The following is a 26147-nucleotide window of genomic DNA, read 5'->3' on the forward strand; positions in this document are numbered from 1 at the left end:
GCGTCACATGCACTAGTATCATTGGCACCTACAACTGTTTGGAAGTATCTGGTGAGTCACGAGGACTCAGCAATCTCACACCCACGAGATCAAGACTATTTAAGCTTATGGGTAGGAAAGGGTAGTGAGGTGGAGCTGTAGCAAGCACTAGCATATATGGTGGCTAACATACGCAAATAAGAGCGAGAAGAGGAGAAACGCAACGATCGCGAAGCTAGAAATGATCAAGAAGTGATCCTGAAACTACTTACGTTCATACATAACCCAAACCGTGTTCACTTCCCAGACTCCGCCGAAAAGAAACCATCACGGCTACACACGCGGTTGATGTATTTTAATTAAGTCAAGTGTCAAGTTCTCTACAACTGGACATTAACAAATTCCCATCTGCCTCAAAACCGCGGGCACGGCTTTCGAAAGATAATACCCTGCAGGGGTGTCCCAACTTAGCCCATTATAAGCTCTCACGGTCAACAAAGGATATTCCTTCTCCCAGGAAGACCCGATCAGACTCGGAATCCCGGTTACAAGACATTTCGACAATGGTAAAACAAGTCCAGCAAGACCACCCGAATGTGCTGACAAATCCCGATAGGAGGTGCACATATCTCGTTCTCAGGGCACACCGGATGAGCAGTCCGTACAACTAAAACCAGGCCTCAAGTTTCCCCGAGGTGGCGCTGCAAAGGGCTCTAGTTTGGACCAACACTCGGAGGAGCACTGGCCTGGGGGGATTAAAATAAAGATGACCGTTGAGTCTGCAGAACCCAAGGGAAAAAGGCTTAGGTGGCAAATGTTAAAACCAAGGTTGGGCCTTGCTGGAGGAGTTTTATTCAAAGCGAACTGTCAAGGGGGTCCCATAAGTCACCCAACCGCGTAAGGAACGCAAAAATCAAGGAATATAACACCGGTATGACCGAAACTAGGGCGGCAAGAGTGGAACAAAACACCAGGCATAAGGCCGAGCCTTCCACCCTTTACCAAGTATATAGATGCATTAATTAAGATAAGAGATATTGTGATATGCCAACATATCCATGTTCCAACATGGAACAAACTTCATCTTCACCTGCCACTAGCAACGCTATAAGAGGGGTTGAGCAAAAGCGGTAACATAGCCAAACAACGGTTTGCTAGGAAAGGTGGGTTTGAGGCTTGACATGGCAATATGGGAGGCATGATATAGCAAGTGGTAGGTAGCGCGGCATAGCAATAGAGCGAACAACTAGCAAGCAAAGATAGAAGTGATTTCGAGGGTATGGTCATCTTGCCTGAAATCCCGCTAGGAAGAAGAACGAGTCCATGAAGAAGACAAACGGATGTAGTCGAACGAATCCTCACAATTCCGGAACGAAACCGAAGCTAATGAGAGAAGCAACCCAGAAAGAAACAAACAACATAGTAAACAACCACCACATACACATGGCATGATGCACAAACAAGTATGATGCATGTTCGATTTAATGAGGCATGGCATGGCAAAGTGCATAAACAATACTACAAATTAAGTGGAGCTCAATATGCAATGAGTTGCATATTGACGAAACACCACATCAATTATTTAGTTCTCTCTCATTTATGTACCCAACAATATTAAATGTGAAAAGTACCTATTTAGGCAAGTTTAAATGAGTCCGGAATATTAAACAACAATTCCGGAAAAATCCACATATGCGTATTTTGAATTCGCTACTGTTCTGCCCTAAACACAATTTTAGTGTTATTAAACAGTAACACAAAGTGCACCATGTTAATCTATGCATTTTTCCACCCCATTTACATATAAAGTTTATTAAATTTGGAGCTACGGTTATTTAGTTATAAAATAAGTCATTTTAGCATGGCATTTACGCAAAATTAAACAAACAGCAAGGTTAAACATTTTTAACATGGATGAAAGTCACATATTATGAAACTAGATAGAATTCTAAGCATTTTACATGTTTAAAACATTTTAAACCGATGCATGTTTATTGAATTATTATATGCATGATGTGCAAGGACTTTTCTGTAAAACACTAAATGTCTGGATAATAGACAAATTCGCAGGCAGGAAAAAAAGTGCACTGCGCTGAATCTGGATCTGGGCGAGGGTTGCTCACATTGGGCCACGCCCAGCTGAGCCTGGAGGCATGGCGCGGTCCACGCGGGTGAGGAAGGCGCGGTCAACGGAGCGGGCTGAACCGAGCGGGACTTGGCACTGCGGTCATCGTCCGCACGGGCTTGCACGCAGAAGCAGGGGAGGTCGGCGATGGACTTGGCAGTCTCCGGTGGGGCGGCGCGGTGACCTGGAGCCAGGGACGAGGCCGGGGTGCAGGGACTCGCCGGATCTGGCAGAGATGGCGAGGAACGGAGCAGGGGAGGTTGATGCGGTCACGTGCGGGCGAGCGGGAAGCAGAGGAGGTCCGAGCGTTCTCCTGACGCAGAGCATGGCAGCGCTGTTCATCAATGAAGAAGACAGACGGCACGACGGGGAATGCGGTTGGAGAGGCGACGAGGTCGGGGAAGCACTGGACTTGCCGGATCTTGCGGCGGCAGGGGGTGAAGGCAGCGCAAGGCGCAGGTGCTCGCTGCTGAAGGCGCGGGACTTGCGGAGCTTGGATGCGGGGCTCCGGTGACACGGGAAAGGAGAGGGAGGCCGGAGTTGGGCGTATCCGGGCGAGGAAGCCCTTGGGTGACCCGAGGCGCAACGGATCCAGGAGACGGGACGGTGGTGAAGCTCCAAGGCCATTGCGTTCCTATGAACCAGAGAAGAGGGAGACATCACACTCAGAGAAGAGAAGAACCAGGGGAAGGGAGAGAAAGGAAAATGAGGGGGCGCGACAAGCAATTCCTGCTGGTGCTCGGCGTCAAGGTTCGCCGGCCTGGAGTTGTTGCTGGCTTGCTGCGGCGGTGCTCGTAGCTCCGACGAGGAGCGAGCAGATGAGATGCACGGGAGGAGCGGGGCTCTACTTGCGGGAGGCTGGGAGCGAGGTTGCGGTGGATTGGCTGGATCTGAAAACGAGGAAGGAAGGAGGCTGGTTGGCTCGATTTGGAATTCGAGGAGGATTTTTCTAGAGGGTGGCGGCGGCGGGTGAGGGATTGGATGGATGGGACAGCTTGCCTAAAATCTAGGGTTAGGCTACTTATATAGCACGGAGAGGGGTTTGGAGCTCTCCGATTTAGACAGGACGGCTTCGGGATAATTATGTTAGGGAGTCCAACAAAGAAAACGGTGATGTTTTATAGATGTTTGGTGATGATCCAGACACAATGCTGATGACTGAGTGGGTCGGGTTCGGGTTACTTTCGGACGCGCACGCGAGGGGTCTATGCACTGTGGAGAAAGATTAAGCGGCCAGACGAGAGGGACTCGAAAAACCCGGTTGGTCTCGGAACGGTCAACGAAGGCAAGGGATTTGATGAGCTCAGAAAAGAGAGAGAAGAGAGCGGTCTGGTTGATCAGAGAGAAGGTCAACCGAGAAACAGAAGAAGCGCCAACTACGAGCGGATGCAAGTTTTATGAAAACATGAGAATGCAATGCTCATGATGACATGATTAATGCAACAAGCAAATAAAACACACGGCAACAACGAAAAACAAGGAAGGCATCTGGAGCGTCGGTCTTGGGGCGTTACATGTTGCTCCACCGACGTACTCCTTCCTCCTATATATATACCTACGTACCCCCAAATGATCAGATACGGAGCCAAAAACCTAATTCCACCGCAACCTTCTGTACCCACGAGATCCCATCTTGGGGCCTGTTCCGGAGCTCCGCCGGAGGGGGCATCCATCACGGAGGGCTTCTACATCAACACCATAGCCTCTCCGATGAAGTGTGAGTAGTTTACTTCAGACCTTCGGGTCCATAGTTAGTAGCTAGATGGCTTCTTCTCTCTTTTTGGATCTCAATACAATGTTCTCCCCCTCTCTCGTGGAGATCTATTCGATGTAATCTTCTTTTTGCGGTGTGTTTGTTGAGATCGATGAATTGTGGGTTTATGATCAAGATTATCTATGAACAATATTTGAATCTTCTCTGAATTCTTTTATGTATGATTGGTTATCTTTGCAAGTCTCTTCGAATTATCAGTTTGGTTTGGCCTACTAGATTGATCTTTCTTGCAATGGGGGAAGTGCTTAGCTTTGGGTTGAATCTTGCGGTGTCCTTTCCCAGTGACAGTAGGGGCAGCAAGGCACGTATTGTATTGTTGCCATCGAGGATAAAAAGATGGGTTTTTTTTATCATATTTCATGAATTTATCCCTCTACATCATGTCATCTTGCTTAAGGCGTTACTCTGTTTTCATGAACTTAATACTCTAGATGCATGCTGGATAGCGGTCGATGAGTGGAGTAATAGTAGTAGATGCAGGCAGGAGTCGGTCTACTTGTCTCGGACGTGATGCCTATATACATGATCATACCTAGATATTCTCATAACTATGCTCAATTCTATCAATTGCTCAACAGTAATTCGTTCACCCACCGTAAAATACGTATGCTCTTGAGAGAAGCCACTAGTTAAACCTATGGCCCCCGGGTCTATCTTCATCATATTAATCTTCCAACACTTAGTTATTTCCTTTGCTTTTTAATTTGCTTTTATTTTCCTTTGCATCTTTATCACAAAAATACCAAAAATATTATCCTATCATATCTATCAGATCTCACTCTCGTAAGTGACCGTGAAGGGATTGACATCCCCTTATCGCGTTGGTTGCGAGGATTTATTTGTATTGTGCAGGTACGAGGGACTCGCGCGTAGCCTCCTACTGGATTGATACCTTGGTTCTCAAAAACTGAGGGAAATACTTACGCTACTATGCTGCATCACCCTTTCCTCTTCAAGGGAAAACCAACGCAGTGCTCAAGAGGTAGCAGACGGCAAAGGCATGCCTGGTGGACGGCAAAGTCCTTTGCCGTCAGCTAGAAGACGGCCCCATGTCCGGCTGAATGAACTATGACAAAGGGCTGCTTTGTCGTCTGCTTTAATAAAGCGGATGGCAAAGAAGTTTCCGTCATCCATCCTAAGCAAGCAGATGGCAATGAACCTTGACGGCAGAGGGATATGGTTAGGTCTGTTAGGTGGCTAACGGCGTGTTGTGCCGTCTGCGGGCAGATGGCAAAGTGCCTGTATTGCCCCTGTTAATTCTGTTTTTTCTTAAATTCAATCAATTTCACACACACACACACACACACACACACATATATATATATATATATATATATATATATATATATATATATTCATTTCAAAATACTTTCAACAAGCGTACATATCCCTGCCACATGGATATGATCATCCAACACATATATATACCAAATCAAAAGTCCATATCCAACATATCCAACAATTAAGCAAAAAGTCCATATACAATGGTTTCATCCATACATACATATATAGGTAGCAAGTCTCACATTGTTCATCCTACAAAATCAAAACAAAAAGGAAGGACAAGGAGAAGAGTAGACTCCATCAATGCAAGCTTCCGTGATCTGAAGCAAATCTGCAAATTGGGAAAGAAGAAAGTTAGAAGAAGAAGAAGAAGAATTTTTTTTCTTCTCTATCTTTTTCTCCTCTTCTTTATCTTCTTCTTCTTCTTCTAACTAAGGTATCCTAGGTAATTATGGCTTTTTTAGCTAACTAAGCATATTAAGTTATTTTGGAGAAAAAAATGCTAAGTGTAGGTCATTTTAGAGCTAACCTAGGTAAATAGGTCATTTTGGACCTAAGTAAGGTTATTATGTCACTTTCGAGGAAAATAAGCTAAGTATATGTTATTTTGGAGGTAACCAAGATTATTATGCCATTTTGACCTAAGTATGCTAAGTACGTCATAAATGAACTACATAAGCTAAGTTTAGGTCTTTATTGAGCTAACCTAGGTAGTTATCCCATTTTTGAGCTAACTAGACATATTAAGACATTTTGGAGGAAAAAAATGCTAAGTATAGGTCATTTTAGAGCTAGCCTAGGTAAAATAGGTCATTTTGGAGCTAAGTAAGGTTATTATGACATTTTCGAGGAAAATAAGCTAAGTATAGGTCATTTTGGAGCTAAATAGTTTATTTCTTAAGCTACGTATGCAAATGACGATTTTTGGCTTCATAGTGTGCTGTCACGAAGTTTGCGGCCTCCTCAGTAATGAATGCCTCGGCCATCGATGCTTTAATTCTATGTTTATTTTTACATTTTTCTTGAAGCATCTTTTGCATCCTCTCAGCTGCGTAGCACCAATGATTTTGCACGCCCCGCCAATCTTTCCTCGGTCGAGAGATGCAAAATCAAGTGCTGCATTAGATTAAAGAAGCCTGGTGGAAAGATCTTCTCTAACTTGCAGATCAACTCCGGCGCCAACTCTTCCATTTCTTCTAGCAGGCCAGGCATTAGTTGTTTTGCACAAAGAACATGGAAGAAATAGCTCAGCACTGCAGTACTAGCCATTCAACCTCAGGGATGAAGCCACTCAACATCACCGGCATTACTCGCTCAATCCATATGTGCCAATCATGACTCTTGAGACCAAATATTTTCAATTTTTCAAGACTCGCTCCCCTCTTTAGATACGCTGCATACCCATCGGGGAACATCAACTGCATTTGCACCCACAAGATAATTTCCCTCATAGCTGGTCTTCCAAGATTCAACCATGCCATTGGCTTTGTCCAGTTCTGCTTTCCTTTTGGTTCTTGATTGTTTTGTAATGGTCTATCACATAGCGCCTCATGATCGACTCCAGCCTTAGTATTATCCTTAGACTTCCCCTCTATGCCAAACAATATACCAAAAAGTGCCTCGGCGATATTCTTTTCAGTGTGCATCACGTCAAAGTTCTGTGGGCAAAGAAGGTCTTTGAAGTAAGATAGATCCCACAAGCATGTCTTGTGAGTCCAGGCGTGTTTCGAATTATAACCCTTGAAATACCCTAGACGCTCTAGATCTGGCTCGAGAGCGTTTAACTGATCCAGGGTCTCTTGGCCTGTCAACGCAGGTAGTGAAGAGTTTTTGACAACTCTACCCTTCATGAAGTTCTTCTTGTCTTCCCTAAACTTATGGCGAGGACCCAGGAATTGTCTATGCAAGTCGAAGCAAGAAAACTTGCGACCGGCCTGCAGCCAACGTAACTCAAGAGATGCCTTCCATGTGGGGCACGGGAACCTTCCATTCACACACCAGCCAACGAATAGTGCATACGCTGGCAAGTCATGCATTGAGTACATGTACCAGACACGCATTAAGAAGTTCTGTTTGCTAAAGGCGTCGTATGTCTTGAACCCATTATCCCAAGCTTCTTGCAATTCATCCTTAAGCGGTTGCATCTACACATTCATATTCTTTCCCGGATAGTTGGGCCCTGTAATTATCAACATCAGGAAAATGTTCTTTCTTCGCATAATCTGTCCGGGGGGGAGATTGAGTGGAATGACAAATACGGGCCAACAACTTTACTCGGCTGCCGTCAGACCAAACACACGGAACCCATCCGTGTTGATGGCGACTCGAGGATGCCTTGGATCTGCCACTTTTTTGGCATGTAATGCATCGAAGCGCTTCCACGCTTCACCATCCGATCTGTGCACCATCATCAGATTCCCATCTGCATCTAGTTGGGTCCTTTGCCTGTTTTGTGCCATGTCATCAGTTTGGCCGTCTCTTCGACCATGAAAAGACGTTGAAGTCTTCGTTCGATTGGCATATACCAAAGAACATTAACGGGGATTTTTGTCCGCGTCTTCTCACCTATGTCGTTGTCTACCACAACATACCTGGATGACTTGCAAATGGGACAATAGTTCAAGTCCGCATACTGAAGCCAAAATAAGGCACATCCTTTCTCATAGGCATGTATCTTCTCATAGGGCATCTTAAGAGCACGGAGGATTTTGTCTGACTGGTACAGGTTTGCAGGTAGTACATGGACTTTGGGTAGAAAACGTCCAAATACTGTCATCATCGCGTCGTAGCATTCTCTGCCCAAGTTTAATTGAGCCTTCAGAGCTATTATTTGTGAGATGGCATCCAGCTGACAAAGCTCAGTGTGCTCGTGGAGAGGACATTTTGAAGACTCCAACATTTCATTGAAGACCTTTGCAGATTCCTCCATCTCATCGTTCGAGACCCGAGCATCATGAAAGTTTTGCACCATGTCTTCCATCCCGGTACCATGCTCGCCGGTGCAACGACGAATCACCTCGGCTCTGGCACGTTGGGCAGACTCACCATGAAATTTCCAGACCATATAAGCAGGCGTAAAACCAAACTTCTGCAGGTGTTTACTCATTTCAAGCTCGTTCCTCCTATGATAGTTGTCGCATCGAACACAGGAGCACCAGGTTTTCCTCTGGCCATTTGCAAATGCGGCTCTCACAAACCCCTTGGTTTTTGTTAACCATTCATCGGTCATGTCTTCCTGACTAGTGTGACCGATGTACATCCATGCACGATCATTCATCTTGCCTAGCTACTGGACACACAACAAATATATACATAATTCAGCAAACCATATTCATCAGTTAATGGAGTTTGTCAGTTTTATTACGTCCATGCAACCTAGATGGAAATAGGTAAAGATAGGTCATAATCCCACCCGAGTATGTGTAGATTGGGTTCGTTTTCCCATGCTCTGCTCTGGATCTGACACAAAATTTCGGCAGCACCTCCCCGCTGTTCTCCTAATACACGTCTCAGCAATAAGCAGAGAGTATGTGTACCCGGAGAACAATAGGGAGGTACTGACGAAATTCAGCATCGGATCCGGAGTAGAGCATATGGGAAAACGAACCCAATATACACATACTTGGGCTGTCCATTGATAACGTTGGACAATTCGAAAGAATCACGGTTATAAATATGCTAATGCATGCATACATAAAGATGTAACCCTTTCGAACGGGAGACGCATAGTGGTCACGCATACTGATGATTGAAGACACGTATAGCTAGCAAGTTTCATCGGCACGAAGACCGGAATAGAGCAAATGAAGGGGGAGGAGGAGATGTCATTTGTGATCACCAACGAACGCAGGGGTGGAGCTCGTCGAACACATGCGGAGGTCGTCGAACACCAGACCGTCGCAACGATAAAACAACTGCACATTTAAATCCAATCCAATCAACACAAATATGATGTTTTCTATAACAAAATGGACAAAATATGACCTAACTCATAATTCACAAATATATGACCCCGTTGGCCTTTGGAAGGCCGAAGTGCACCTTTTCAGTCAAGAGGATGCCGAAGAGGTGTTGGGGGTTGAGGGTGTCGTGTCTGGGTGTCGGGGTGTCGTGTCGGGGTCGGTGTCGGGGCTGTCGTGTCTAGGTTTCGGGGTGTAGGGGTGTCGGGGTGCCATGTCGGGGTCGGGGTGCCGTGTCGGGGTTGGGGTGTCATTTTCTTCTTCCTCCTCTTCTTCTTCTTCTTCTTCTTCTTCTTCTTCTTCTTCTTCTTCTTCTTCTTCTTGTTCTTCTTCTTCTTCTTCTTCTTCTTCTTCTTCTTCTTCTTCTTCTGCTTCCTCTTCTTCTTTCCTTCTACTCCTCTTCTTCGTCTTCTTCTTCTTCTTCTTCTACCTTGTTTTCCTTTTTCCTCTTTTCTTCTCAACTTCTCCTCTTTTTCTTCTTCTTCTTCTCCTCCTCCTCCTCCTCCTCCTCCTCTTCTACTACTACTTCTTCTTCTTCTTCCCCCTTCTACTTATTCTACTTTTCTTCTTCTTTTTTCATCGTTTTTTTTACTTCCTTTAATTAGGACTATTTAACTAAAACCTAGAACTAATCTAATCTAATCTAGCATAAACCTACAATTAACATATCTTATCTAACAATTAAACAACAAAAAACAAGAAAAAATTGGCTCACCGGAGATGGCGTCGGCCAGGGCTTCGGAGCGGCAGGGCGGCGGTGGCGACGAGGGCGATGGGGCCAGGGGGGCCACGGCGGAAGGGCGGTGGGGCGCGGGGGGCTGGGATGCGGTGCGTGGCCTTCTAAGCTGCCAGGACGCGCTGCAAGCTGCGCTGGTAGGCGGATGCCACGCTCGGCAGGCCGAATGGCATGCGAACGTAGCTGTGCGGTGGGCCCTCGCAGCGTCGCACACGCGAAGGCCAGAAGAGCTGCTGAGATGTGGCCCTGTTGAGCCCTGGGACATCGATGCAGACGCGCAGCCCATCATCCTCGCCTGGATGGGGGGCCGTGCCAGGTGAGCGGTGATCGCCGCGCATGGCCCTCGCATCTTGCAGTTCCTGAGTGGTCTTGGTAACGAACTCCTGAGCGCTGGGCGCTCCTCACCCTGTGTTCTCCTGAGGGAAACGTGCCACAAAGCACGCCTCCAAATGGTGCCCGAGCGCCTCCCTCATAACGTTGGCAAGGTCTGAGGCCCTCCAGAAGTGAGCCCCCGAGCCCTGCCCGAGGAGGGCACCGGGCGCGTCTTCCTATGCGATAGAGGGAGGCTCCCCAGGCACGGGCGCCGATCCTGATGTGGCACCGCTTGCGGCGTCGCTCCCCTGAGGCCTTGTGCGGAGCAGCTGCTTCTTCTTCTTGGGGATGGCCTCAGGAGGGTACTCGCCCTTGCTGTCGGGGTCTTCGATTGCTGCAGCTTGGAAGGCACGCTCGAGGGAGCATACCGCATCTCTTTCTTCGCAGGGGACTGTGATGATTCCTCCGCTTCCTGGCATCTTGAGGACGTTGTAGCCATGGTGGATCACCGCCATCAATTTTGCCAGGGTGGATACCCGAGGATGGCATTGTATGGCAGACGGATGTGGGCGACGTCGAAGTCGATGTGCTCGGTGCGGTGGTTGTCGCACTGTCCGAAGGTGACTGGGAGGCGGACCTATCCTATCAGGGTGGTGGAGCCATCGGTTACTCCTGAGAAAAGCTTGGTAGGCTGAAGCTGATCGTAGGGCACTTGAAGGTTGTCCAACATCTTGACGGATAGGACGTTAAGCCCTGCGCCACCGTCGATGACGGTCTTGGTGACTTGCACGTTGCTGATCACGGGTGAACAAAGCATCGGGAGAGCGCCAGCGGTGGCCGCGCACTTGAGCTGGTCTGCTGAGCTGAAGGTGATGGCGCACTTGGACCACCTGGGCGGGCGTGTGGCCTCTAGCTTGGGGAGGACTGCATTCACCTCGCGAGCAAACTGCTTGAAGATACGCTTTGAGGCTGGGGCTTGAGCTCCGCCCAAGATGCAGGCGATAGCACGCGGCTCCTGGAAGCCCCCAGCCCCCTCGTCTTGATGGTGGTCGTCGTTCCTTCTTGGTGGTGGCGGCAGCGGAGGAAGCCCAGCATTGCCCTGAGGACAGTCCTCGCGAGGCTGATCCCTCCAGGCACCATCGCGAGGCTGATCCTGTCAGCGGTCCTCACGAGGCCGGTCGCGCCACTCCTGGCGTGGGCCCCGGTCGTCCCAACGTCCTCCGCCACGTCCTCCTCCTCGGCCGTAGCCTCGGTCGTTGCGCTCAGGGCGTCGGCCGAAGCGTCCGTTGTGAATGGCCCTGAGCTCTTGACAATCGTTGGTGTTGTGGCTGTGAACGTTGTGGAAGGCGCAGAACGGTCGGCTGTTCTTGGATGACACAGGCTGGTCCCTCCCGCGCTTCATGTCCGGCTCTGCCGCGAGCACGGCGACTCCCTTGTGATTCATGTCCTTGGCCTTGGTTTTCTTCTCCTCCAGGTCGGCAGCCGGGGCTCAAGGAGGGAAAGGCGCCCTTTCTCAGCCCTTGCGCACTTGGTCGCCAGGTTGAATAGCTCAAGGGATGTGCACAGCTCCTCGTGGATGGCGAACTCCTCCTTCATCTTGACGTCGCGGATGCCATCGGAGAACGCAGAGATGATGGCCTCATCCGTCACCTTGGGGATCTTGAGACGAACATTGTTGAAGCACTGGATGTACTTCTGGAGGGTCTCCCGTGGCTGCTGCTTGACGCGGCGCAGGTCACCCACGGCCGGAGGTCGGCGACGAGTGCCCTAGAAGTTGGCGATGAAGCGGTCATGCATTTCGTTCCAGGAGAACATCGAGCCTGGAGGGAGGTTAAGGAGCCACGAGCGTGCGCCATCCTTGAGAGCCATGGGGATCCAATTCTCCATGACTTTCTCGCCGCCGTTAGCCGCCTCGATGCTCAGCTCGTAGAGCTGTAGGAACTCCGCGGGGTCGGGGGTGCTGTCGTAGCGCGGAGGCAGGTCTGTTTTGAACTTGCCCGGCCATGCAACGCTATGCAGCTCAGGGGTGAAGGCGCGGCAGCCCGCGGTCGCCACCGGGACCCTTTGCTGATGTGGAGCCTGGCCTTGATGCCCGTGCACCGCCACCGCACGCAGCGCACGGTCTTGTCGTAGCGGCGTTGGGAGCGCGGGAGCGTTTTCTTGTGGCAAGGAACTTCTTGGCAGCTTCCTTCTTCGCGCACGGGCGCCCGATGCGGTGTATCATGCCGGGGGGCCGCACGCCTTGGCGCCAGGACGACGTCTTGGGACAGAGGTGGTGGAGGCACTCCACGAGCCACGTCACCTGCAGCTGGCGGAGGGTGAGGCAGCGAGAGGGACGGCACAGGAGTGCCCCCGGCGGCGCTGACAAGCTCGGCGATGCGGTCGAGCCAGTCCTCGTAGAGGTCGTCGATGGGGCGGCAGCGCAGGAGTTCGCGCGCCATGCACAGCGCGGCATGTGCGTCCGTGGGAGCGCGACGGGCGTGGGACGACAAGCTGGCCGGAGTCAGCGACGGAGTGGCGGTATGGCCGTCTCGCTGCACCGAGGGGTGCCGCAAGGACGCTTGCTGCTCGTTCCCTGCCGGGCCGGTGGCGGCGTTGGCGGCAGGCGATGGAGAACTACGGGGCGGCCCGCCGACAGGAGCGGTCTGAGCGACGCGGGCGGCGAGGGAGGCCCGGCGCTCAGCGCGAGCTCGGCGAGCGTCTGCCATGGAGACGACGAAGCGACGGGAGGAGGATTGATGGAAGGAAAGCTTCGGCGCACCCCTACCTGGCGCGCCAAATGTCGGATCTCGGGTTCCGGCAAAACCCTCAAGGTTCGAACACTGGGGTACGCGCGAAGATCTCCCCCTACAAAATCACGCCCTTAACCTCACCGGGATCTCTAAGCATAGCTCGACGAACTCCCAACACAAGAGACACAAGATTTATACTGGTTCGGGCCACTGTTGTGGTGTAATACCTTACTCCAGTGTGGTGTGGTGGATTGCCTCTTGGGCTGAGAATGAACAATACAAGGGGAAGAACAGCCTCCTGAGGTGAGGTGTTCTTGTGCTTGGTGAATGTGTGTGGGTGAGGATCCGATGCCTCCTACTGTGGTGGCTAGCCCTATTTATAGAGGCCCTGGTCCTCCCCCCAAATATTGAGCGGGAAGGGATGCCACAATGTCCAATTTGAAAGGGGACAGCTAGTACAAGCTAGCCTGACAAAAGCAGTCTTTGGCTGCCAAAGGCTCTGGTGGTGACGCCGGCTCGGGCTCCACGATGACCTCCGTCTTGCCGTCTCGCTGGTCTTGGTCTCGTTGCACCAATATGGAAACCTTTACCTGATGGCTTGGTACTCCTCGCCTGCGCTTGCCTCCTTAGCACCAAAGAGGAAGCATGGACACTATGCACGCTGGCGCCCGCCTGGTCCCGATCGTCATGGCTTGCGTCATGAGAATCTTGCGAGGTTTGCCTCGCCTTGATCTCTCCGCCCCTCGCGAGCCAGCCTGGTGAGGTCGCTCCCGAGGAGGTCCTGTGTCGTCTGCCTCGCGAGGCTTGGCCCCTCGCGAGGGTCTTGCTTGTTGGTGAAGATGGGCCGTACGGGCCCGCTCGCAGTGCCACGCCGTGGGCCGCAGGCAGGCAAGTCTGGGGACCCCCGTTCCCAGAATGCCGACACCCCGCCATCGCCGAGCTCGCCTGCCCAGCAAGGGAGGCTTTTCTCCTGGTGGCATCTCGCTCTTCTGGCTTGATCTTGGTCTTCTTGATCCGCATGTTGGTCCTTCGATGATCTCGGTCTCTTGTGTCTTGGCATGGCCTAGTGCTGTAATCTTGTCCCCGTGCTTGTGCACAGTCTGGGCAACGGAACCAATGTTTGTTGAGCGACAGAAGCCCCCGAACTTGCCACGAACGCGCTGCCGACCATCGTTGGGGTAGGGCCTAATAAGTGCACAGGCGGGGGTGCAGAAGAGGATGATCTCTTGAGGTCTTCTTTGCTTCTTCATTAATCTTGAGCTTGGGTGAGTTTCTGATTTCCCCGTGCGTTGTGTAAAACCAATGGTGGTGGGGCCGCCCTTGTAATGGACCGTGAATGACTATAATGCACGGGGTAGAAACTGCTAATTCACTCTTCCCACCACGCCCTTATCCTCAACCACGTATGCGGCATGTATCGCGCAGGGTAGGTAACAGAGGCGCGTGGCGCGGGAGAGCATCAAGGCGAGGGCCCGACCCTCTTGAATTGGTGGAGGAGGATGGTGGCTGCCCATTGAGGGAGCAGCTCCCCTCTCTGGCCTGCCTGTAAAAGGAGGGGTGAAGGGAGGCCGGAGCCATCCACCCTTGCACTCCCCCTCCTCTGTTTTCTGCTTCTTGATGGTTATATTGAAGGGAAGGGCCTGGGGCCAGCCCCCGGGCTCTTGGTTAAGGCTGGCATTGCCAGATGTTGGTGCTGGTGCCCGGGGAGTGAGCCTGGTCCTTGTTGTGGTGAATCTCTTGGTGTCTTTGATGCTCGCCCGGGAGGAAGGGCTGGAGATTGTTGGCAATCCCAGCACTGCCCCTCCCGGAGGTCTTGGGGATGACGTCCACGAGAGGCGCTCCTTCCTGCCCACCAAGGTGGGGAGCGGGGTGCCTCGAGCCCCCTGGCCGTCTTGGTCGCTCGTCGTCTCCCCGGAGAAGGTGCCCGACTGGAGACTTGGCGCTTCTCGGGAGCAGCGGTGGTGAGGAGAAAACGAGGGACGGTGGAGAAGGCGGGTGGCTGGGGATCAGGTCGGAGTACGATGGCGTGGATGCCTTCACCTCCGACCGGCGACCTGCCGCCTCGTCTTTCCGTCTTTCCCCTCCCTTCCTGGCACCATCATCACCAGCCTCCTAGGGTGATGGCCGGGGAGGGATGTTCCCTTGGTGCCTTCGCCTCCCCTCCAGCAGTCTTTCGGCTGAACTTTGGTCCATGACTCCACCGGGGCTCAATCCGGGGCTTCTTGCTGGCCCCGGAGGTGGCGACCAGGGGAACGCCGCTCTGCTCCCGCACTCCTCCTTCGCAGCCTCACCACTCCCGGTCTTGTCATGCCGCGCCGGGCGGGTCGCGACGGGACCGGGACGGGCTCCTGCTTGGGTGCCATTTTCTTGTCTTTTCCTCCTTCCACCGCAGTGCCTGATGGAGGGAAAACAAAAAGAGAGGATTACGAGGCACTTATCTTTTTCCAATCTTTAATCTGTAGGCACTTGCCAAATTTTAATTCAAATAATGTAATATCTCGAGACCATGTTTGTGATCTGTAATGCTTGTACTTGTATTACCTAGCATATTAATGAAAAAGATGAACCTTGCCGAGAACCCGTGCATGTACATGTCCATGCAGAGGTGGGATGCCTCTTTAGTGTAAATAAACGAGTTTTCCCCGGTAGGCTATCCTGTCGGTACCATTTCGCTTGCCGGATAACTGTGTCTGTCGGCCAAAGAACGAAGGGACCAGCCCCCCGCCAACTTCCTTTTACCAAAGGCCACTGCGACCATTCTGACTGAAGCAACGTTCCAATCAAGGATGGGAGCACCTAAGTTTCAAAAGAGTGGCGAGATTTTCTCATGCACAAGCTACAGCTTATAGAACACTAATGGACTAGAGGTAGAACTTATCTATTTGGCTTGTCGGGGATCGCAGTGCTAGGCAATCTTCTCAACCCCTTGTTGAAGCCAATTCACGGCAAGAACCAGCAGATCCATGCAGATGAGAATGATGCAACATGCGATCATATCTATATGCATATGCAAATGCTCATGAAATGCTTATTCAATGATCTTGGAATGCTTATGCATGCATGCAACTTGGTCGGGGAGCCCCCAGCACTTCGTTTATTTTCTCTTGCACAGGGTCATCGCCCTGGCTTTGTACAAGGGGTTACATGCAACTGAGGAATAGTCGTGCCTTATGGGTAGAACTTGCGGAGATGCTCAATATTCCATGAGTTTTGCAACTGAATGCCATCTCTGGTCTCCAGACGTACTTCATCGTAGGCAAGCACTCGAGGGGACCCGTAAATGAGTTTTGTGGGGATAACTGCTTCTGCCCCGTAGACCATGGAGAAGGGAGTCTACCCGGTAGCTCAGCTAGGTGTCGTTCTGATGGACCAGAGAACTACGGGCAGCTCATCGATCCACCGCCTGCCGTGATTCTACAGGGTATCAAACGTTCTCGTCTTGAGTCCTCGCAGCACTTCAGTGTTCGCCCTCTCAGCTTGTCCATTGCTTCTGGGATGTACAACAGAGGAAAATGAGATCTTGCATCTGAGGGCATAAACATATTGCATGAAGGCACGACTCGTGAACTGGGTGCCGTTGTCGGTAATGATCCTTGCCAGGACTCCAAAACGGCACACCAATTCTTTCAAGAACTTGATAGCTCACTAAGTTGTAACCTTTCTAATGACAGTCACTTCCGGCCATTTTGTAAACTTGTCGATAGCAATGAACAAGAATTCAAAGCCCCCGACTGCTCGGGGGAAGGGGCCGAGGATATCGAGCCCCCAGACTGAAAATGGCCATGATAGAGGGATTGTCTGAAGAGCTTGGGCAGGCAAGTGGACTTTCTTGAGATGGAACTGGTAGGCTTCACACTTGGTGACTAGCTCGACCGCATCTTCGAGGCCTGTCGGCTAGTAGATCCTTGCCGGAATGCTTTCCCAACTAATGCCCTTGATCCAATGTGGGAGCCACACATGCATTTGTTTATCTCAGTGAGCAGTTCCTTTCCTTCTTCCCGGCAGACGCACTTCAATTTCACACCGTTGGGCCTCCTTCTATATAGAGTGTCATCGACAAACTGATACATACTGGCCCTCCGGGCTACTCTTTTAGCTTCATCTTGGTTGCCGGGAAGCTCTCCGGTTTGGAGGAAGTGGACTATGTGCTTTTCCCAAGTTGGAGCCTGGGGCTCGGCAACAAGGACTAGCGGCACCTCCTCAACTACGGGAGCACATGCCACATTCGCGAGGTCCATAGGCTCGGCTGGAGGGCGTGGTCCGGCAGGTGGCGAGGAGTTGTTTCCGGGAGGGTCTCTGGTACGAGCGGACGGCTCTACCGGGAGAGGCTTACTGGAGTCCAACTTTCTCCTTTTCTGGGCCATTGTTCCTGGGGATACGGAGGGCTGAGTAAGATGGAGAACAAAAGTCCCTGGTTCCAAAGGAAGCTTCTGCGTAGCACACTTGGACAGATGATCAGCTATGTTGTTTTCCGCACGAGGTACGTGCTCTGTTTGCAATCCGTCAAAGTGCTCCTCCAACCTTCTCACTTCCTCAACGTATGCCTCCATCAATGGGCTTTGATAATCCTTGTTGACTTGTCTCACCACAAGTTGTGAATCTCCTCGAATGATCAGCTCCTTAATTCCCAATTCTGCAACAATCCTGAGCCCGGCAAGGAGCCCTTCATATTCTATTGTATTGTTGGTTACCTCTTCCCGGGAAAAATGCATTTGGACGACGTACTTCAAGTGCTCCCAGAGGGGGCAACAAGAAGCATGCCAGCCCCTGCACCTTGTAGGAAAAAGGCACCATCAAAATACATGATCCATTCTTGGGGGGATTCCTTGCTGAGAATAACTGTCTCTGGTACTTCCTCATCAGGGGTTGGCGTCCATTCTACAATAAACTCTGCCAATGACCTACTCTGGATGGTTGATGTGCTCTCAAACTTCAAACCAAAACTAGATAACTCCAAAGCCCACTCCACTATTCTGCCGGTAGCCTCGGGGTTCCGGAGTATCCTTTGCAATGCGAAACGAGTGACAACTGTAATCTCTTGAGCTTGGAAGTAGTGGCGTTGTTTCCTTGAGGCCATGATGAGACCAAAGATCTACTTTTGCACACCAGAGTACCTCGATCTAGCCCCCTGTAATAAGGAGCTGACGAAGTACACTGGGCGCTGCACCACTTTCTTCCTTGCCATGTCCTTGGGGTTGCTCTCGCTGTCGTGCTCATTGCTGTCTTGATCTTTCTCTGGATCTGCCGGTCCTTGCTCACTCTCCGCCTCATCCACTTCCCGCTGCGCCACCAAGGCTGCACTAACCACCTGGTTGGTTGCCGCGAAGTACAGCAGCAATGGTTCTTGTGGTTTGGGAGCAACCAAGGTAGGCACAGAGGACAAGTAGGTCTTCAACTCTTGCATAGATGCATCTACTTTAGGGATCCACTTCATGGGTCCTGCCTTCTTCACAATTTAGAAGAACGGCAGGGCGCGCTCGGCAGACTTGGAGATGAATCTGCCTAGCGCGGCAACGCATCCTGTCAGACGCCTCACATCCTTAATTTTCTTGGCGCCTGGATCTGCTCGATAGCTTTAATCTTGTCGGGGTTGGCTTCGATCCCCCGATGGGACACAAAGAACCGAAGCAGCTTGTCGGAGCGAACGCCAAATACACACTTCTCCGGGTTGAGCTTCAAGTTGATCTTGCGCAGGTTAGCAAATGTCTCCTCCATGTCTTTGATAAGGGTGGCTCTATCCTTGGTCTTGACCACAATATGATCCATGTAAGCTTCAATGTTTCACATGGAGTGATGAACGATGTCTTCTGTTTGTCTTCCTTGGACATGACGATTTGGTGATACCCAGAATATGCATCCACAAAGGAAAGCAAATCATAGCCTGAAGTGGAATCCACAATCTGATCGATACGTGGCAAGGGAAATGGGTCCTTTGGGCAGGCCTTGTTGAGATCTATGAAATCTATGCAAAGCCTCCACTTGCCGTTAGCGTTCTGGACTACCACTGGATTTGCCAACCACGTGGGCTGTAGCACTCCTCTGACCAAACCAGCTGCTTAAAGTTTCTTGATCTCTTCCGCAATGAACTGTTGCCTCTCCAAGGCCTGCTTCCGGACTTTCTGCTTGACAGGTCGGGCGTGTGGGCAAACAGCAAGGTGGTGCTCGATTACCTCCCTGGAAACACCGGAATATCAGATGGTTGCCAGGAAAACACATCGATATTCACCCGTAGGAAGGCAGCGAGCGCGCTTTCCTATTTGTCATCGAGGGTGGCGCTGATAGTGAAAGTACCATCAACGCCAGCCAGCCATGCCGGGACCTTCTTCACTTGGGGTGCAGCAACCTTGGATCTCTTCTTGTTGGAACACTCCGGCATGTCATCAGTGGGTGTCGTGCACTCGGTGGGGGCACGCTTCCCGGATTCTTTGCCGGAGTCCCTACAATCCTCCTCCTTTCCTCTGTTATCCTTGGTGGAACTGCTGCTGACGCTGCCTCTGCCACGACTGCATCCCGGTACATCTTGTCCATGCAAATGATTGCATCCTTCTCATCCGACGGGATGGTAATGACTCCTAGCGGCCCAGGCATCTTCAAAGTGTTGTAGGCATAGTGAGATGCCACCATGAATTTAGCCTAGGCCGGGCGTCCAAGAATCCCGTTGTACACCAGGGGGATCTCAACCACATCAAACACAATCTTCTCAGTCCGGTAGTTCAGCACTCCCCCAAATGTCACCGGCAACGTGATCTTTCCCTTAGGATGACCCCTGCCAGGATTAACTATTTGAAACCTGCCGGTGGCCTTCAACTCATCTTTTCCAATCTGAATTTTGCTGATAACTGCCGGGGAAATCAGATTCAACCCGGCCCCGCCGTCCACCAGCATTTTTGTGACCCTGATGTTGCGAATTGTTGGAGAGACCAACAATGGCAAGCATCCTACCGCAGTGGTACGGCTAGGATGATCCTCTTCATCAAAGGTGATGGGTGTGCGTGACCATTTGAGCGGCTTCCGGGCCTTTGGCGCTGGTTCCACGACATTGACTTCTCGTGCCCATCGCTTGAGTTGGAGGTGAGAGGTGTGCAAAGATGCACCCTCGTCAATGCACATGGCGTCAGTGGCCTTTTGAAACTCCTACTCACTGGTTTCCTCTTCATCCCCTCCATCACTCTCATCATCACAGGTTTCCTTCTCTCGACCCCTGCTGGGTTTTCCTTGGTTCCTAAAGGGTTTGCCGGGGCGATTTACTTCACCTCCCCGACCCTTATCGCCAGCGACATTCTGACCTTTTTCCTTGTCACGCTTCTCATACTCTGCTCTCTGTCTCTTAACAAGCTGCTCAACCTGATAACACTCTTGAAGGTCGTGGACTTTGGTCCAATGAATCTTGGGTTGACCTGGCTCTTGATGGCTGCCGGTGAAGACGCCAATGAACACATGGCACGTGTTAGCCCATGACGAGATGGAGTTCTCTGGCAGGTGCATCAGCCAAGACCTCACATTGGACTTGAGAGCCAAAGGGAAGTAGTTGGCGAACACCTTCTCATCTCTTCCCACGGCAGCCTGAACAGCGATGGTGTAGATGCTCAAAAACTTTGTCAGGTTTAGCCTCCCATCGTACTTCTCGGGTATCTCTAGCATGAACGTGCGAACGGACGGCCAACGGACTTGCCGCAGCTCACGGGTAAAGGCAGGGCACCCAACCTCGAAAGGTAGACAGCCGCCAATACCGAGCGCAGGCTCGTGAACGTCGAGGCCGTCGCACCCGTTGGTCTGGCAATGGTTGTCGCGGCATTGCTCGACGACAATGCGCGCATCTCCCACTCGCCTATCCTCCGGGGCTCGCCGTCGGCATGGACGTGCTCGAGGGTGAGAGGAGGCCATCGAGACGTCGTCAAGGTCTTGATTCTGCTGGGCTTGCGCTGGCTGCCGTGGTGGGGACTGCACCGTGAGGGTGGCCCCTTCCGCACGGCCAGCGGCACGGGCTATCGTCGACGCTTGGGGAGGCCGTGGCGGGCCAGCTCTCTGCAAGCACCCAGCCTCGGCGAAACCGACAAGACTTTGGATGGTGGCATGCCATTCTTCCATCTGCTCAGCCGCTGGGGGAAACCTCAACAGGAGCTGAGCCCGTGCCATGTCCTCCGTGGCTATACTTGTCATGGGTGATGATGAAGTGGATCGTGTCGTCGCTCGGCTCCTGACGGTGCCAGCGGCGGGAGCACAGCAACCCTGCTGCTATGGGGCGGCCGCTTGGATGGCAGGGGGATGCGGCGAAGGAACTCGAGGGCCAGCGGCTCCGTCGGGCACATCAATTTGGTCGACCCGTCCCTGGGGAGGTGCACGTGCTGCGGTCGCTCCCGTGGTGGGGGCGGCGGTTCGCCCCGGACCGAGCGCTATCGCTACAGCTGTGCCCGTTGGCGGGAGGCAGGGGCGCAGATGGAATAACCCCTTCATCCATACCTTGTGGAGCGTGGCTGTCGGGGCGTTGTTGATGTTGTTCTCCTCCGGTGTTCCTCGCTCCCGCGTTGGCTGCGGGGGAAGTGGTCATGGTGCCGCCTGCGCCGACCACGTCCCCAGCAGCGTCCACATCCTCACGTGCCTCTGCACCCCTGCAGTGTTAGAGGTTGTAGGCGGCGGAGCCTTCGAGGTGGATGGATGAGCCGTAGTACCGGATTTCTTCTTGGGCGCCTTGGACGGTGGCGCCGTCGAAGGCGAAGCCGGTTATGAAGATGATGCGCTGCACACGCCTTCAGGTTCGCGCAAGCGATCCCCCTACTTGGCGCGCCAAAGATGTCACGGGAAACCACGGCCACCTATGGGACCGGAGGGCCCCTTGCTGGTTTGGTAGGGGGGACGTCGCATTGCACAAAGAGCAGACGAGCGTGGGGCGGCACGACCAAGGTCACACAGGCAATTTTACCCAAGTTCGGGCCTCCGTGAGGCGTAAAACCCTACTCCTGCTTTGGTGGATTGATGGTGGAAAAACTGGTGGTGAGACGTAGTACACTGCCCGGCAGGGGTTGCCTCAAGGCGACAGTGGCTACGCGCGTATGGGTGTGTGCGTCGTCTAACTTTCCAACCCTTTCTACGGTTACCATGGGCCTCCTTTTATAGATCAAAGGGGTTAGCACAATGGCAAAGTAGTCATTCGCCACTGATAAGATAGAAAACAATGCTATCATACCTAGCTCTGCAGGCTGACAGGGTGCATTAAATGCATTGCTTAACATCACGTCACTGGTTGCCCGGCAAGCCTTGCTGGGCTGTCTCGCCGGCTACACGCTTGCTCGCTTGACACTTCGCAGGACGGGTGTCATCTGTAGGCATTTCTTGTAGAAAGAGGCTGCCATGTGGCAAATGGCAGCCGCTCAGTCACTTTGCGGCTTGACACTGCACTGATAGACGACGTGGGTCGTGGCGGAGTGGTCGGGTGAGGTGGTGTTGCCTCTGTGAGTCTCGGCACACCCTGCTGGGATGTCTTGGATGCCTTCTTCCGGGGGTGGCCCCGCCCTCGTCGAGCTCGCCTGCCCGGCAAGGGAGGCTTTTCTCCTGGTGGCATCTCGCTCTTTTGGCTTGATCTTGGTCTTCTTGATCCGCATGTTGGTCCTTCGATGATCTCAGTCTCTTGTATCTTGGCATGGCTTGGTGCTGTAATCTTGTCCCCGTGCCTATGCTAGTCTGGGCAACGGACCCAGGGTGTGTTGCACCGACAGAAGGTTTTTCTACCTTAGGTTCACTAGAAGTATGCAAAGTCCTATCATTTTTCTTTTTATTTTTCCTTTTAGATGGACTAGGTGCGTCAGTATTAATTCTATGAGAGTCTTGTTCAATTCTGTTAGGGTGACCTTCAGGATAATGTGGCTCCTAATTCATTGTTCCTCCTCTAGCCGTTAACCTAACAACATGATCATTCATATTATTATTCATTTCATTAAGCAACTCACTTTGATAATTAGCAACTTGTTCTAACTGTGTTTGAACCATAGAAGCAAGTTTTCCTACACCTCTAACATCATTAGTGATTCTAAATAACATGTCACTCAAGCGAGAAGTCATATCAGAATTCCGTTTTAACTCTTTCATAGCATAAGCATTGAAGTGATCTTGCTTCATGATATAGTTGTCAAATTCATACAAGCATTGACTAGGAGGTTTATTATGAGGAATGTCACCTGCATCAAACTTTACAAGAAAATTTACCTCTACCACCTATGGTGGTGTATCGAGACCATGTATTTCTTCAATAGGAGGTAAATTTTTAACATCTTCAGCTTTAATACCTTTTTCCCTCATACATTTCTTTGCTTCTTGCATATCTTTAGGACTGAGAAATAGAATATCCCTCTTCCGTGGAGAGAGTTTAAGCGATGGTTTAGGAAGTGTCTAATCATCATGATTCTTCAATAATTCTTCAGCTTGTTCAAAAGTTCATTCCGTGAAAACGCAACCAACACAACTATCTATGAAGTCCCTAGAAGCATCAGTTAGTCCATTATAGAAGATATCAAGTATTTCATTTTTCTTGAGAGAATGATTAGGCAAAGCGTTAAGTAATTGGAGAAGCCTCCCCCAAGCTTGTGGGAGGCTCTCTTCTTTCATTTGCAGAAAGTTAAATATTTCCTGTAAGGCAGCTTGTTTCTTATGAGCAGGATTTTTTTCTAGAGAAGTAAAAAATCATATCCTGGAGACCATGCACACAACCAGGAGCAAGTGTATTGTACCATATCTTAGCATCACCCTTTCATGAGAACGAAAATAACTTGAGAATATAGTTGTAGCAATTTTTTTCACCATGAGCAAATAGGGACTCTTTATCATTTAATTTAGTAAGATGTGTCACAATAGTTTCAGTTTCATAGCCATGGAAAAGATCAGATTCAACCAAATTAATTAACTCTGGGTCGACAGAGAATTCATAATCCTTATCAGTAATAAAGATAGGTGAAGTAGTAAAATTAGGATCACATTTCATTCTAGCAAGTACGAAATTATTCATTTTCCCTTTATTTGTATGGAAGTACTCCACAACAAGTACATAGGTTTCAAAAACGTCTTATATTGTGGGTTAGAGGGAGTATTTAAGTGGTAGCTTCGGATCTGGTCCAACTTCCACTAAGATAAAAACATACTCTGACAGACTGACACATCACCATGCAGGCCATGGAGATGGAGGTCAAGATTACTGATCTGCTTAAGTTACTTCTTCTAGTTTCCTATGAGGGCCGCTAAAGCAATTGTTGGGTGAATTAGTGGCTAGTGGCAAACCGTGTCATTCATCAGAGACGCCGAAGACAAGCCTGTGCCAGGGATTAACTAATAGAGTGTTATTCATCACCAGTTAAAGTTTTGACCTTTTCAAACCCACTTTATCAATCTTCTCAACAATGTTTTCACCCTCCCAGTTATCGGGACGCCTTGCAGCTATAGTTGACTCTTCTCCAGTCCCTTTTTCATCAATCTTAATTTTACTAAACAAGGAATCAATAGAAGAAACACCAATCATTTGAAGATCTTCATCACTTTTATGAAAGCAATCACTAGAAAATGCTTTTTCTAAAAATTATCTTCTAGCTCTAAGCATAGCGGTTCTTTTCTTACTTTTGTCCATAGAAACATAAATAGCTTTAATTGATTCCTCTACCTTAGGCACAAAAAGTTTCATCTTGAGATTTTCCACATCATGAGAAATTCTATCAACACTTCTAGACAAATCATCAATCTTATTCAACTTTTCTTCCATTGTAGCATTGAAAACTTTTTGAGTATTGATAAATTCTTTAATATTATCACAAGAGCAGAGGTGTTCCAATTATTTTATTATTATAGGAAGGATTACCATAGCAATTACCATAGTTATTAGAGGAATTACTAGTAAAAGGCCCAAGATTAAAATTACCTCTATAGGCATTGTTATTGAAATTGTTTCGCGAGATAAAATTCACATCTACGGCATCACTATTTTGCTCAATCAAATTAGACAAAGGAACATCATTAAAATCACTAGGAGCACTTTTATTAGCAACCAAATTCATAAGAGCATCAACTTTTTCACTCAAAGAAGAGATTTCTTCAACCGAATTAACTTTTTTACTAGCAGGAGCTCTTTCGGTATGCCGTTGTGAATAATTTGCAATAATATTATCAAGAAATTTGGTGGCTTCAACCGAAGTAATTTCCATAAAAGTACCACCCACGGTGGAATCTAAAAGATTAAGAGAAACAAAATTCAATCCCGCGTAAAAAAAATTGTATGATCATACAAAGATTTAACCCACGAGTTGGGCAATTCCTTAGCATCAATGTCATCCTTTCCCAAGATTATGCAACATGCTCATGTTCAAGTTGCTTGAAATTCATGATCTGAGTTCTAAGGGAAATAATTTTCACGGGCGGAAAATACTTAGTAATGAAAGCATCTTTGCACTTATTCCAAGAATCGATACTATTGCGAGGAAAAGATGAAAACCAAATTTTTGCACGATCTCGTAAAGAAAACGGGAATAATTTCAACTTCACAAGATCATTGTCCACATCTTTTTTCTTTTGCATATCTCTTAATTCCATGAATGTGTTAGGATGGGACGCGGCATCCTCATTAGGAGTACCAGAAAATTGATCTTTCATAATAAGATTCAGCAAAGCAGTTTTAATATCACTAGTCTCCGCACTATTGGCGGGAGGAGCAATCGGAGTGCTAAGAAAATCATCATTGTTGGTATTTGAGAAATCACACAACTTGGTGTTCTCTTGAGTCATTGTGACTACGCAACAAGATTGCACTCAAAAACAGGTCCGGCAAGAAAACGGCGAACGAAAAAGAGGGCGAATAAAACGGCAAATTTCTGTGAAGTGGGGGAGAGGAAAATGAGATGCAAATGGCAAATAATGTAAATTGCGAGGAGATGAGATTTGTGATTATGAACCTAGTAGATGTTGATGATGTCTCCCCGACAACAGTGAAATTCCTTTTGATGTCTGCTAGAACAATGTCGGTATTTCCCCAAAGAGGAAGGGATGATGCAGCACATCAGCGGTAGGTATTTCCCTCAGTGATGAGACCAAGGTTATCGAACCAGTAGGAGAACCAAGCAACACTACGTAAACAGCACCTGCACACAAATAACAAATACTCGCAACCCGACGTGTTAAATGGGTTGTCACTCCCTTTTGGGTAACGGCGCCAGAAATTGGCAAAATGATGGGGTAAAGTTGTAATAGATTGGATAAATAGATCGCAAATAAAATA

Source organism: Aegilops tauschii, chromosome 4 (genome assembly GCF_002575655.3).
Source record: "Aegilops tauschii subsp. strangulata cultivar AL8/78 chromosome 4, Aet v6.0, whole genome shotgun sequence".
NCBI classification, from domain to species: Eukaryota; Viridiplantae; Streptophyta; class Magnoliopsida; order Poales; family Poaceae; genus Aegilops; species Aegilops tauschii.